This window comes from Dipodomys spectabilis, unplaced genomic scaffold (genome assembly GCF_019054845.1).
Source record: "Dipodomys spectabilis isolate Male_0828 unplaced genomic scaffold, ASM1905484v1 ptg000042l, whole genome shotgun sequence".
Lineage (NCBI taxonomy): Eukaryota > Metazoa > Chordata > Mammalia > Rodentia > Heteromyidae > Dipodomys > Dipodomys spectabilis.
In genome coordinates this window covers 16550954-16564105 of record NW_024870719.1, presented here as the reverse complement: position 1 = coordinate 16564105, position 13152 = coordinate 16550954, and the positions used below count along the sequence as shown (strand labels likewise).

At 42.6% G+C, this 13152-nt stretch overlaps 1 non-coding gene across 1 annotated transcript; it reads left to right on the top strand.

The window, feature by feature from the left end:
* Positions 1–2320: 2320 nt before the first annotated feature.
* LOC122106582 lies at positions 2321–2453 on the top strand. Its single transcript, XR_006147210.1, has one exon. It is a non-coding gene; the product is annotated as a small nucleolar RNA SNORA42/SNORA80 family (small nucleolar RNA).
* Positions 2454–13152: the final 10699 nt, after the last annotated feature.

Below are 13152 nucleotides of genomic sequence, written 5' to 3'. Positions count from 1 at the left end.
TTAGAGGATAAGAAAGTAGGACCTCTCTGGGTGCTGGTGACTCATGCTTGTAAACCTAACTACTTAGGAGGCTGAGAACTGAGGATGGCAGTTCAAAGCCAGCCCAGGAAGAAAAGTCAGTGAGACTCTTTTCTCCAATAAACTACTCAGAAAAAGCCAGAAGTGGCACTGTGGCTCAAGTGGTAGAGCACTGGCTTTGAGCACAGAGAGGCTCAGGTACAGTGCCCAGTCCCTGAGTTCAAGCCCGAGGACCAGCAAAAAGAAGAAGGAAAGAGAGAGAGCCTTAATTAAATCTCTTGCAAGCCATAGGTAGGTAGGTGCTACAATGGAGGAAAATGGTTTGCTTGTAAGTATGGTGCAGATATCAGGACAAATAGTGATCTGTAGTCATGCTATTTGTTGAAGCACCAGTGAGTGTAGACAGAGCAGAGGAAGCTTCAAGCTGGAAAATGTGGAGCTAAGTCTCAAAGCAGGAAAAGAATTTCTCAAAGAAGGAATATGCAGATTGATCCAAGAGCTCATTATCAGAGCTGGGTCCTAGGCTAAGGTTGTGTTGTTTGGCTGCTCTGTGAGGACACACTGGGCTGGGTCCTCAGGCTCAGCAAGGATGCCGAGCTCCTGCCCTCACAGCACCTAACCGCTTGAAGCAGTCAAACCAAGGAGCGTTTGTAATTAAGAGTGATCAGCAGCAGGTTAAGTACAGGTGTGGTGGTCTTTAGCAAATGAGAATCCTATAGTGTGTCCTGACTTGAAATGGGATCTAGCTTGGAAAAGGGGTCACTTTATAAAGGCCTTGAAAACAGTAGCTCTTTTTCCCTCTTGTGTTTTAGTCACTAAAGGATCAAAGATGCTTTAGATCTAGAAGTAAAGGTAGAAAGTGTGGCTGAAAAGATTAATAGGAAGGCCACAGGGACAAGAAAACCATTTTCCAGGGCTGGGAAGGTGGCTCGGTGGTAGAGCACTTGCCTTGCATGCCTGAGGCCCTGGGTTCAATACCTCAGCACCACATAAGCAAAAAGAAAAAAGCCAGAAGTGGCGCTGTGGCTCAAGTGGTAGAGCACTAACATTGAGCTGAAGAGCTGAGGGACAGCGCCCAGGCCCAGAGTTCAGGCCCCACGACCGGACCCAAAAAAAAACAAAAAACAAAAAAAACCCATCATTTTCCTCATTTCTTTTCCCAGCCTAACAAACACGAAGTCCCGCTGTGTAGCTAGTTGTAGTACTGATAGTCTACCACTAGAGAGAGGAAGAGGATAGGTATTTTCTTAAATGGCACCGTAGTGACGGGAGTAGTTGGTTTCTTGGCTCTGTTCAGTTCTTTCTTTAGGATCTATTTCAGGTCAGTTCTCTTTGTAGAGGTTTTAGAGAAAATCTATTGTGAAGACAAGAAGGTCATCCAGGGCCTTGTCCCCAGAATATCACCCCCAGATATCCAAGGGTGGTTGAAACCTTTTCATTTGGGTCCTGGAAGTGAAACAATATTCAGACTAACAGCAAGACATGATATCTTCTTTTTTTTGTGGTGATTTTACACTAGCAGTGCAAAAAACACATTGGTTCAAACTGCAGAAATCATAAGCCTGATATAAAACCTCTCTAGCTCTTGTTTCTCCTTTTGGGGTCCGGTCGTGGGGTCTGAACTCTGGGCCTGGGCACTGTCCCTCAGCTCTTCAGCTCAAGGCTAGTGCTCTACGACTTAAGCCATAGCACCACTTCCGGCTTTTTTTTTCCCCCTGCTTATGTGGTGCTGAGGAATCGAACCCAGGGCCTCATGCATGCAAGGCAAGCGCTCTACCACTGAGCCACCTTCTCAGCCCCCCTTGTTTCTCCTTTTGGAGAAGGGAGTGGAAAGAAAACTTGGCCAGAAAACTTGAGTAACCCCAATCAATCAGCAAAAATCCATGTCATAACCCCTGAATTGATGTCCTTTTAATATATTCAGTGTGGTAAATGATACCATATACAGAATATCTACTGCATACCAAAGTATGCTACTCAGCTTGGAGACACACGCTCCTGTGATCCAACTGGAAGCATCATTTTTATTGAGACAAAGTCAATGGCAAAGTAGGGTTTTTCAATCTTTAAGATTTATTTTCTTAAATACAAACTGGGCTTAATATGGTAGTGATATTAAGTAGATATTTTCTTCTTTTATTTCTTCCCTTTTTTTTTTTTTTTGTTGTTGGTCATGGGGCTTGAACTCTTGGTCTGGGCACTGTCCCTCAGCTCTTCAGCTCAAGACGAGCATTCTACCACGTGAGCCACAGCGCCACTTCTGGTTTTCTAGTGGTTTATTGGAGATAAGAGACTCACAGATGCATGGGTTGGATTTATGGCAGGCCCGTCCCCCTGGGCCTTTCATAGTGTCCCATGCCAGAGCAAACTGTGGTCCCGAACCATTGCCTGGCCTCGATCTGTGGGCTACTGGCACTGAAGGGGGTTGCACAGAAGAAGAAAAAAAAAGAGACTCACAGATGTTCCCACTTGGTCTGGCTTTGAACCATGATCCTCAGATCTTAGCCTCCTGAGTAGCTAGGATTACATGAACCACTGGCACCCAACTCAGAGCCACTTTTTTTAAAAAACCATAATCATGAGTAAAGTATCTGTTTAAGTCCAATATAAGCAATGGATTTTAATAGAACAGATTAGATCTCAGATTCAGTGTTGCTACTAACACTTTTTCCAGGCATTGGTGTCTAACACCTGTAATCCTAGTTACTCAGGAGGCTAAGATCTGAGGATCATGGCCCAAAGCCAACCTAGACAAGAAGGTTTATGAGATTCTTATGTCCACTTAATTACCCTCTCCCAACACAAAATCAGAAGTGGACCTATGGTTCAAATGGTAAAGAGCCAGATGGAGCCAGTTCAGTGCTTAGGCCCTGAGTTCAAGCCCTAAAGTGGTAAGCATGTGTGTGCTCATGTGTGTGCATGCTTGTGTGTGTGCGCGCGCACACACACACACACACACACACACACACTTGAACATTTTGGTACCTTTTATGTGAGGGAAAAGATAATTACCGGCTGGAAACCTGAGACTGTAATTTTTGCTGCTCAGAGATCTGGAAGATATCCATTTAAAGTTGCCAGGACAGAAAAGAATGAGACTCTATCTCCCATAAGCCAGTACAAAGCAGGGCTGGAAGTGTGGCTTGAGTGGTAGAGCACCAGCCAAGAAATCTAGCATACACAAGGACCTGACTTCAAACCCCAGTACCAGCAAAAAGCAACTAAGAAAGAAAAGTAGCCACAAGTATAACTCAAAAGCTATTGGAATAGCCCTCCCTATTTCCAACTACTTTTTGTCTGAGACTAATTTTTCTTCATCTACTAAAATCAAAAGAATACATCTCAACAGACTAACTGTAGAAGCAACTATGTGGCTCTGCCCTAACTCTGCCTTGTTTGGGATTTTAAAAGATACCTTGATTTGTTGTCTTATTTGTCACAAATACTAATGGCTTCCTTCATTGTTTATACTCTTTCTTCCCGTCAAACCAAAGCTCTTGTCTAAGACAACTTTACTCAGCCATTTATGCTTTGCTAATAGTAATATTAAAACACTTACTATTATAAACATTTGGTAGTTTGCTGATGCTTCAGCTACTGTCAGCACTGATCACCTGAGGGGAATGAGATCAAGATTTACCACAGTCTGGTGTAGACAACATGATTTAAGGCCATGCATTTCTCCGTTTCACTGCTTCTTCAGGAAAGTTCCCTGCAGAGAATTTGATAGAAGACATTAAAGAACCCAAATAATTTTAGTAAAAAAAAAACTATTTCCTTCTGAATCAGGTCTGAAGGGTGTGTGTGTGTGTGTGTATGTGTGTGTGTGTGTGTGTGTGTGTGTGTGTGTGTGTGTGTGTGTGTGTTTGGATATGAGCTAAAGGAGATGCAAATCAGTTGAGATCCTTTATTCCATGTAACTGTCAAGATAAACAACGAAAGAACCTCCTTCCACTTTTTTCCTCAAAAGGAAGCTAGAGTTCTTCATCTTACTACCCCTGGCAGTGACTGGAGATGTAGACTTTCTTCTACATTGCTGCTACATCTTCACTCTACCCACTTTTTTTTTTTTTTTTTTTTAATTTTTCCTTCGGTTGTGAGGCTTCAACTCAGGGCCTGTGTGCTATCCCTAAGCTGTTTTGCTCAAGGCTACTGCTCTACCACTTTGAGCCACAGCTCCACTTCTGGCTTTTGGTGGTTAATTGGAGATAAGAATCTCACAGACTTTCCTGCCCAGGGTGGCTTCGAACTGCAATCCTCAGATCTCAGCCACCTGAGTAGCTAGGATTACAGGCATGAGTCACCAGCACCTGGCTTACCTCTTTGTTGTTGGTTTTTTTTTTTATCTTTTTGTCAAATATAAACTGACAGGCAAGACAAAAACTAAGATATATATATATATATGTATATATATATATATATATATATATATATATATATATCCAAAAAGATTCTTTAGAAGTTAAGAGTAGTTGATAGAATCTGCTATCAAATGTCTCTAAATCTCATTATTTATATATATGTATATATATATATATATATACATATATATCCAAAAAGATTCTTTAGAAGTTAAGAGTAGTTGATAGAATCTGCTATCAAATGTCTCTAAATCTCATTATTTTCCTTTTTGACACATCTCCATAAAGTGTATTAACTCTTACCTTCTTTCCATTCGCAGAGCCCCTCTGAATTTCCACCACTTTCCCATCATTATGTCCAAGAAACCTCTGTGAGGAGGGTAGGGCAATGCCTTTGGTACTGTGCTTTGCGTCCCAGCTAGCTGGAGAGGGCTGGTGGCATAGAGGGAACAACCCACTCAGCTTCCCCAGAACAGCTCAGCCTCCCTTATGAAAGAAAAGGGGGACACCACAAGCCACTGTTCCCCAGGCAATGGACGCAGAGTTTGGACTCATGGGTTTGGGGTGGCACTGAGAGGGTGCATTGCTCTCAATGTTCCCAATGATGCTGCTGGTCCGGAGACTGACCTAGGAACTGCTTGAAATCAGAGCACTTGTGTTCAGGATGGCGTCACATCCTTATTGCTACAGGGTTGGCATCCATATTCCTAAAAGATTTCCTCCCACACTACTGCCTGTCCTACTAATGAAGAGGAATAAGAGTGACATGGCTAACGTATTTAGTACAGCAGAGGTAGGCCCAAGGTCTTTTTCTCCTGATCAAGGGTGCTCTTCCTTTCATAGCAGACAAGGACGATGGGTAATAATTATTTGGGAAATACCTAAGAGTTCATAGCAGGGTTGATTCTTGAGTCTGTCACAACTACATTATGGTCAAGATCTCAGGTTTTAGGCTGGGCATCCAGTGGCTCATGCCTATAACCCTAGCTACTCAGGAGGCTGAGGATTGTAGGTCAAAGCCAACCTGGGCAGGAAAGTCCATGAGACTCTTCTCCAATTAACCACCAAAATGCCAGAAGTGGAGTTGTAGTTCAAGTGGTAGAGTGCTAGCCTTTAGCAAACAAACAAAAACTCTCAGGAACAACACCTGTTCCTGAGTTCAAGTCCCAGGGCTGGCACCCCCCCCCCCCAAAAAAAAAAAAAAATCTCAGGTGTTATTATCAGTCTCTTGTCTTTGCAACAACCCAGCATGCATTTGCCTACAATAAACACATTCCTTTTTGGGGACCTGTACTAGGGCTTGAATTCATGTACATATCACCCGATGTGGAAGAAATTGTTGTATTGTCAAAGCTCATAGAATTCACAAACTTTATAGACCATGATAATGACAATTTGCTTTGTGAAGGTTAAAATGTGTTTGTGACTTTAAGTATCACTATCCCACAACCCGGTGGAATTTGTGTAATCACTTAATCTCAATAAAAAAAATTATTAAAAGAAAAGACATGTGTGTCTAAATGTTGCTGGGTTTCATAAGATAGTAAATTGCAGCCTAGTTTAACAACAACAACAAAGGATGTTTTCTCTGAGTGAATAATTCTGCTGAAGCTATTTAAAAAAAAAAAAAAGATATAGTCTCTGACTTACAGGAATTCAGAGTTCAGGGGGGAGAAGCAGTATTTCCATAACTAACGACCGCATTCTGCCGGGGAATGTGATGGCTGCAGACATCGAAGGGCCAAGTCCAGGGCAGTTTTGGCTTTGAGAATAAATGAAGGGCTGGTGGAAGAAGTGGTGTAGGGGCTGAGCCTCCAGACAGCAGGAGGAGGGTCCTGCCTGGGCAGGGACCTTCTGGGCAGAGAAAACCACAGGGGAAAAAGACAAGGTGAGCCCTGAGCTTGCGCAGAAGCAGCTATTCTTCCATGTTGACCGGGCTGGGCGCAGGCGCATTAGGTGAGAGTCGGCTGACATCCCTGGGAAGAGCCCAGGGCAGGAGCTGGACATCAGCTCTGAGTCTGAGCTGGTGGGACTAGATGGATGCCGTGGGGCAGAGCAGCAATGAAGACGGGAATTAGTGGGTGGAGACCTGGACCCAAGACATCCGAAGTGGATGTGATGGGTGGGTGTTGGTTCTTTGGTGGTAAACATTTAAGGTTGTTGGAGTGGTGATTGGTACTGAGGATTGAACTTGGGGCCTAGGCCTTACTAGACAAGAGCTCTGTTGTTTGAGTGTTGCCTTCAGACTCTTTCCTTTATGATTTGTCTTAATCTGCTTGTTTCTGGTATTAGAGCTTGAACTCAGAGCCTGGGCGCTGTCCCTTAGCTTTATTGCTCAAGGCTATCACTCTGCCACTTGAGCCACAGCTCCAATTCTGGCGCGCGCGTGTGTGTGTGTGTGTGTGTGTGTGCGTGTGTGTGCGCACGCCCGCGCGCGCGCACGCGCACGCTGCTTATAATTGGAGATAAGAGTCTTGCAGACCTTTCTGCCCAGGATCTTGAATAGCTAGGATTACAAGTGTGAGCCCCCAATCCTTGGTTTTATTTTTTTTTAATTCTATTTATAAGTATTTGGATAAAGGGGTTTCAGTTCAACGTGTCAGTGTGTGAGCACAAGATATCTTAATCAATGCTCCTGTCCATCATTCTCCCTCATCCTTTTCCTTTTGCACTTGGGTCTTGCACTAACTGTCCAGGCTGACCCGGCATGGTGAACCTTCCATTTGGACTCCCAAGAGTAGGTAGGATGACAGATGACAGCAACCATGCCCAGTCTTTAAGCCTACTTTTGAACCTGGGTTCATTTACTACCTCTACAAGTTAAGTTGTAAAACCTGACTCTGGCTTTTAGCATTCTCTCCTGTGAAAGAAGATGTCCATCCCAGCGAACATCCTGTCTGCCTCTGTTGGTGTCCAGTTCTGAGGTTCAAATTTGCTCCCTGCTGAAAAATCTAACTCCGTCTGACTGAGACCACTTTCTAGCCTTCAAATGGGCTAAAATGACTTTGGATCTGTTGCGTCAAGCACAACTGAAGTTCCAGTTACTTTGGCCATGGTTTGAGGCTGGACTGAGAAAATGGGGGTCCTTGATTCTGAACTCAATTCCAACGTGCCTTATGCACAACTGTTTCCCACTGCATCCGCTTTCCAAATGTGACTCAAGAGAGAAAATGTATCTTGCTGAGTTTACAAACTCGGGGGACAGGAAGCATGTGTCCAGCTCTGAATATGTGCCGGGTTACTTGGGTTACTTCTTATAAACACAAGGGTTTTGTACCAGGGGCAGAGGCCAGATTTCATGACCATAACTGGAAATCTCAGGGAACAGATGAATCATCTAACACATCACTTCAAACCGGAAACAAATGCATCCTACTGTTAGCTGATCTCTAATGCTTAGCGAAACAGTGGCCAAGTATTGGAGGAACCCTTCGCTGAAGCCCCACAGTGGGCTGTGATGGTCCAGCAAAGGCTACAGCCAATGGGCCGGAGAGCACCTTTTGTTCTTTCCTGGAGATGGGAAGGAAGAGGGAAACAATGATGTAACCATGGAGAAAATTCAGGGGAGTGAAAATGAATCATCACTACCTCTAGGAAACACCAGGAGTTCTCTCAATGGAGTAGAGTCCTGTACCTGGGGTGGATGAGTGACACAGGAGCTGGAGAGGAGACTGAGTAGGAGAAAGGGACTCTCCAGCATCCCTAAGGCCCACAAGAATGGTGAAGGAACAGACCAGATGGTATATGGGCTTTCTTTGCTCTGTGTTTCAAAAATAATCAAATGAGACACCAGGCAAGTGCTCGTGTCTTATGCCTGTAATCCTTGTGACTCAGGAGGTTAAGAGCTGAGGATCCAGTTTAAAGGATTGAAACCAGCCTGGAAAGGAAAGTCTATAAGGATATTATCTCCAATGAAACAACTGGAAGTCAGAAGTGAAGCTATGGTTCAAGTGGTAGAGTGCCAGCCTTGAACAATAAAAGGGGACAGGCGCTGGTGGCTCACGCCTGTAATTCTAGCTACTCAGGAGGCTGAGATCTGAGGCTCCTGGTTCAAAGCCAACCTGGGCAGGAAAAGTTTGTGAGACTCTTTATCTCCAATTAATCACCAAAAAGCAGGGAGTGGAGCTGTGGCTCAAGTGGTAGAGCACTAACCTTGAGCAGGGGGAATGCCTGGGCTCTGATTTCAAACCCCAGGACTGACACAAAAACAAAAAAACGAAAGCTAAGGGACAGCTACAGTCAGTGGGTATTCAAGCCCCAACAAAGTAATGTGCACACACATTACTTTGCGGTTGGCTTCCTGTGATGTCCCGGAGAGAGGGTTTTCCTGAGTTGCCTTTAGTGATTTCCTCATCCATTGCTTCAAGCCCCAGTGTTCAGTATCTGGAACATTGTCTGTATAAACATGTTGAGAATGTGACTCAATCTTCCATCTGGGTCCAAATGAGCTTCCTGAAGGGGGCTGCACACCCAGGCTGCCACATTGATGAGCCTCTAGCAGCCTGAATTTGTTCTTGTATCCTGACTTTTTTTTCCCTAGGTATAGTAAAATGAATTCCAAATACTATACCAGTTCATCTGTGAATGTTTCCAATATAATGCTATCATATAAGAATTCCTACCATAATAGTGTTGCTATCTTATGTAACAAAAGGAAGGACCTTTCAGATCATAGACATCCAGTGGCCACTTTTTAAAAATTGGTTTTGTTGTTGGTATTGAGGCTTGAACTCAGAGCTTGGGTGCTGTCCCTTGGCTTTTTCACCAAAAGCTGACACTCTATCACTTGAGCCACTTCTGGCTTTTTGCTAGTTAATTGGAGATAAGAGTTTCATGGATTTTTTTTTGGGGGGGGGGTTCAGTTGTGGGGCCTGAACTCTGGGCCTGAGTGCTGTCCCTCAGCTCTTCAGCTCAAGGCTAGTGCTCTACCACTTGAGCCACAACACCACTTCCAGCTTTTTTCTTTTGGTTTACGTGGTGCTGAGGAATCGAACCCAGGGCCTCAAGCATGCAAGACAAGCGCTCTACCACTGAGCCACCTTCCCAGCCCAGTTTCATGGATTTTTTGCCTGGGCTAGCTTCAAACCATGATCCTCAGATCTAGGCTGAGCTAGGATTGTAGGTGTGAGACATCAGTGCCAGGCCTCCACTTTCTTCCTTTCTTTCTTTCTTTCCTTTCCATATATATTTTTTATTGTAAAAATACTTTACAGAGGGGTTACAGTTACATGAGTAATGAGTACATTTCCTATTGAGCATTGTTACTTCCTTCTTTGTTTTTCCCCTACCATCTCTTTCCTCCCCACCTCCCCAACTCCTCTCTCTCCCCTGCCCCCCAGAAATTGTAAATGTTGTTTTCAACATAGTGTCTTATACATCTCATTGCTACAATGGGTCAACCTGTATCCTTATTTAAGCATTTTGTTATATCCCTTCCCATCCCCAAATTATAAAAATGTATATACAAGATGCAGGATACCGGAATCAGATACAGTGACAACAGGGGTTATACCTTGGGGGAAGAACATACAAAAGACACAAGAGAATCCTCCACTTTCTTTAGTTGTGTAAACATGTCTGTCTTGCTTATTTATTTTTTGTGTCAATCCTGGGCTTGAACTCAGGGCCTAGGTGCTGTCCCTGAGCTTTTTTTGCTCAAGATTAACACTCTACCACTTGAGCCACTGCTTCACTTCTGTTTTTTTTTTTTTTTTTTATGGTTAATTGGAGATAAGAATCTCATGAACCTTCCTCCCTGGGCTGACTTTGAACTGCAATCAAATTTCAGTCTCCTGAGTAGCTAGGATTACAGGCATGAGCCAATGACACTCACTTTAAACATGTCTCTCTCTGTCTCTCTGTCTCTCTCTGTCTCTCTGTCTCTCTGTCTTTCTGTCTCTCTCTTTTTGCCAGTCCTAACACTTGAACTCAGGGCCTACGCACTGTCTCTGAGCTCCTTTTTTCTTTTTCCTCAAGTCTAGCACTCAACCACTTGAGCTACAGTGTCACTTCTGGCTTTTTCTGTGTATGTAGTACTGAGGAATTGAACCCAGGGTTTCATGCATGCTAGGCAAGCACTCTACCACTGAGCCACATTTCCAGCCCCCAAACATGTCTCTTTTGAAGTAGGTTGTTTGAGAGGCAAATAAGGGCTACATACCACACACAAGTTCCTGCCCCCCCCCCTTTTTTTAATACCATTGTAAAAGAAATCAGGTCATAGGTTCTGCAGAATTTCCCATATTTCAAACTTAACTTAATTGCATTTTTGTGGTATGCTCCAAGGAGCTGTCATTCCTTTTCCTTGGGAATTGGTATTTAAAGACCTCCATTTCTGCTCAAGGGGTGTTCCTTGCTACTGGATTGTCATTGTTTTGTGGGTTTCTTTTCGAGTAAACAGACTTGGAAAATATGTGTATATTTTTAAAAGAGACAAACCAAGTTGCTATTGCCATTTCCCATGTAGATGTATGAATTCAAAGTTCTTACTTGTTTGATTTAGTGCTTATATGTTGTTTTTCCTGTTCTGGAAAGCTTTGTTTCTCTATGAACATAATGACTTACTAAGTTTAGCTTACAACACGTTAAGGTTTAAAAATAATAGGAAAAATATTTTTACAATAAGACTGTGGAAAGGTGGTCAGGATTTCTTTGCAGTAATTCTACAAGGGCAGTGTCTTCTCTTACGTGGCTAGGGATGCTAATATTAATGTGTTGCCCTGAAGCTGTCTTTCATTCCTTTTTTGTTTATGTTCTCACTTTTCAGGCTTTCTCAAATGTCTGAGGAACCTTGGCAAGTTGCTTCAAACACAACTGATACTAAAATGCAGTAGTACAAGTAACAGTAGTTACTCCTAAATTAAGAGGAAAGTAAAATGAAGTGAAATAAGATGTGAAAGTGAAATAAAGATGTAAAAGCCAGGCACCGGTGGCTCAGGCCTGCAATCCTATTTCACACCAGTAATTTCAACTACTCAGTTTAGTAAGATCTGAGGATCTCAATTTTAAGCCAACCTAAGCAGATAAATCCCAGAGAATTATGTCTCCAATTAAGCAACAAAACAAAGCCAAAAATGGAGGTGTGGCTCAGGTGGTAGAGTGCCAGCCTTGAACGAAAAAAGCCAATCAAATTTAAGCCCCTACACACACACACACACACACTCAACAGCAATAAAAAAAAAGGATAGGTTTAGCAAATAGAAGACACATATGATATAATAGTTTAATTACAATATGTGGACTATTAAGCCTGAATTGAGCAAACCTTCTTTAAAATGCATCTTTGAAATAGGGAATTTTGAATACAGACTTAATACAACTTATTGTAGTACCATAATACAACTTACTGTACAAATGGCATTAAACATGTTCTTACTAATAAAACATATTAAATGAGTAAATGCAATGTGAAGGATTTGCTTTCAAATATTTCCAGGAGAATAGATTTTTTTTTTTTTTTTTTTTGGTCAGTCGTGGGGATTGAACTCTGGGCTTGGGCGCTGTCCCTGAGCTCCTCAGCTCAAGGCGAGCACTCTGCTGCTTGAGCCACAGCGCCACTTCTGATTTTCTAGTGGTTTATTGGAGATAAGAGTCTCACGGACTTTTCTGCCCAGGCTGGCTTTGAACCATGGTCCTCAGATCTCAGCCTCCTGAATAGCTAGGATTATAGGCGAGAGCCACGGGCGCTTGGCTAAGAATAGATTTTTTTAATGGTAAACTGCTGATAAATTGTTGAAAGTGGGTAATATGTTCAGGATTATAATCTTTTATCTATGAAACCAGCATTTGCTCATGACATTGGAGGATGATCACAAGTTCAAATCCAGCCTTGGCTACACAGGCAAACCTTGTCTCAAAAAAAAAAAAAGTGAGGCTGGGAATGTGGCTTAGTGGTAAAGTGCTTGCATAGCAAACATGAAGTATACATGTGGTACTGATTCCTCAGTACCACATACACAGAAAAGGCCGGACCTGGTGCTGTGGCTCAAGTGGTAGAGTGCTAGCCTTGAGTAAAAGAAGCTAAACCCTGAGTTCAAGCCCCAGGACCAGAGAAAATAAATAAATAGTCTATCATTAAAAATTAACAGATAAGTTCTTGATGAATAATTAGAATTTGAACTATCTATTAATGGACACAGTTTAAAAAAAAAACCGAACAAATCAGTCTGTAAATATAGTCAAAGGAAAAAAAAATCTAGAAATTTCCAAGGAATATTTAAAAGAGGGAAATAATCTAATGATTGACTAGCTCCTATATTTTCATTTCTCTCTGCCATGTTACTATGAATTTCTGGAACTCAAGAACCTCCCTTCCAAATGAGCGAGGTGAGTATAGTAACTCACAGACAATTCCACTTATTCTGTGTGTGTGTGTGTGTTTTAAATGTTCCTTCTGTTTGTTAGGAAGATCAACCCAGTTCAAGCCATGATGAAATTTTCCCATGGCTATTATGATCAAATTTGTATTTATCCAATTTGTTTAATATGGTTATATATTAGATTTATATTCACCGAACTCACTGAAGCAGGACTCCCCAGTTGTGTTTTCCAGGTGGGGTTAGGGCCTAACTCATTCCTTTGAAGCCTTTTCTGATGACTCCTGGCTTTGTCACTTGATCCCAAACTCAAAAAAGAGGTGATGGTGAGGTGCAGTTTCCCCCAAACTTTGTCCCCACTTACTATGCTGACTGTAGCAGAAATGCAGTTTTCAGTTTCTGAAAGCTAACTCATTTCACAACACAGCGAACAACTGGCTGATTGAAGAATTCACATT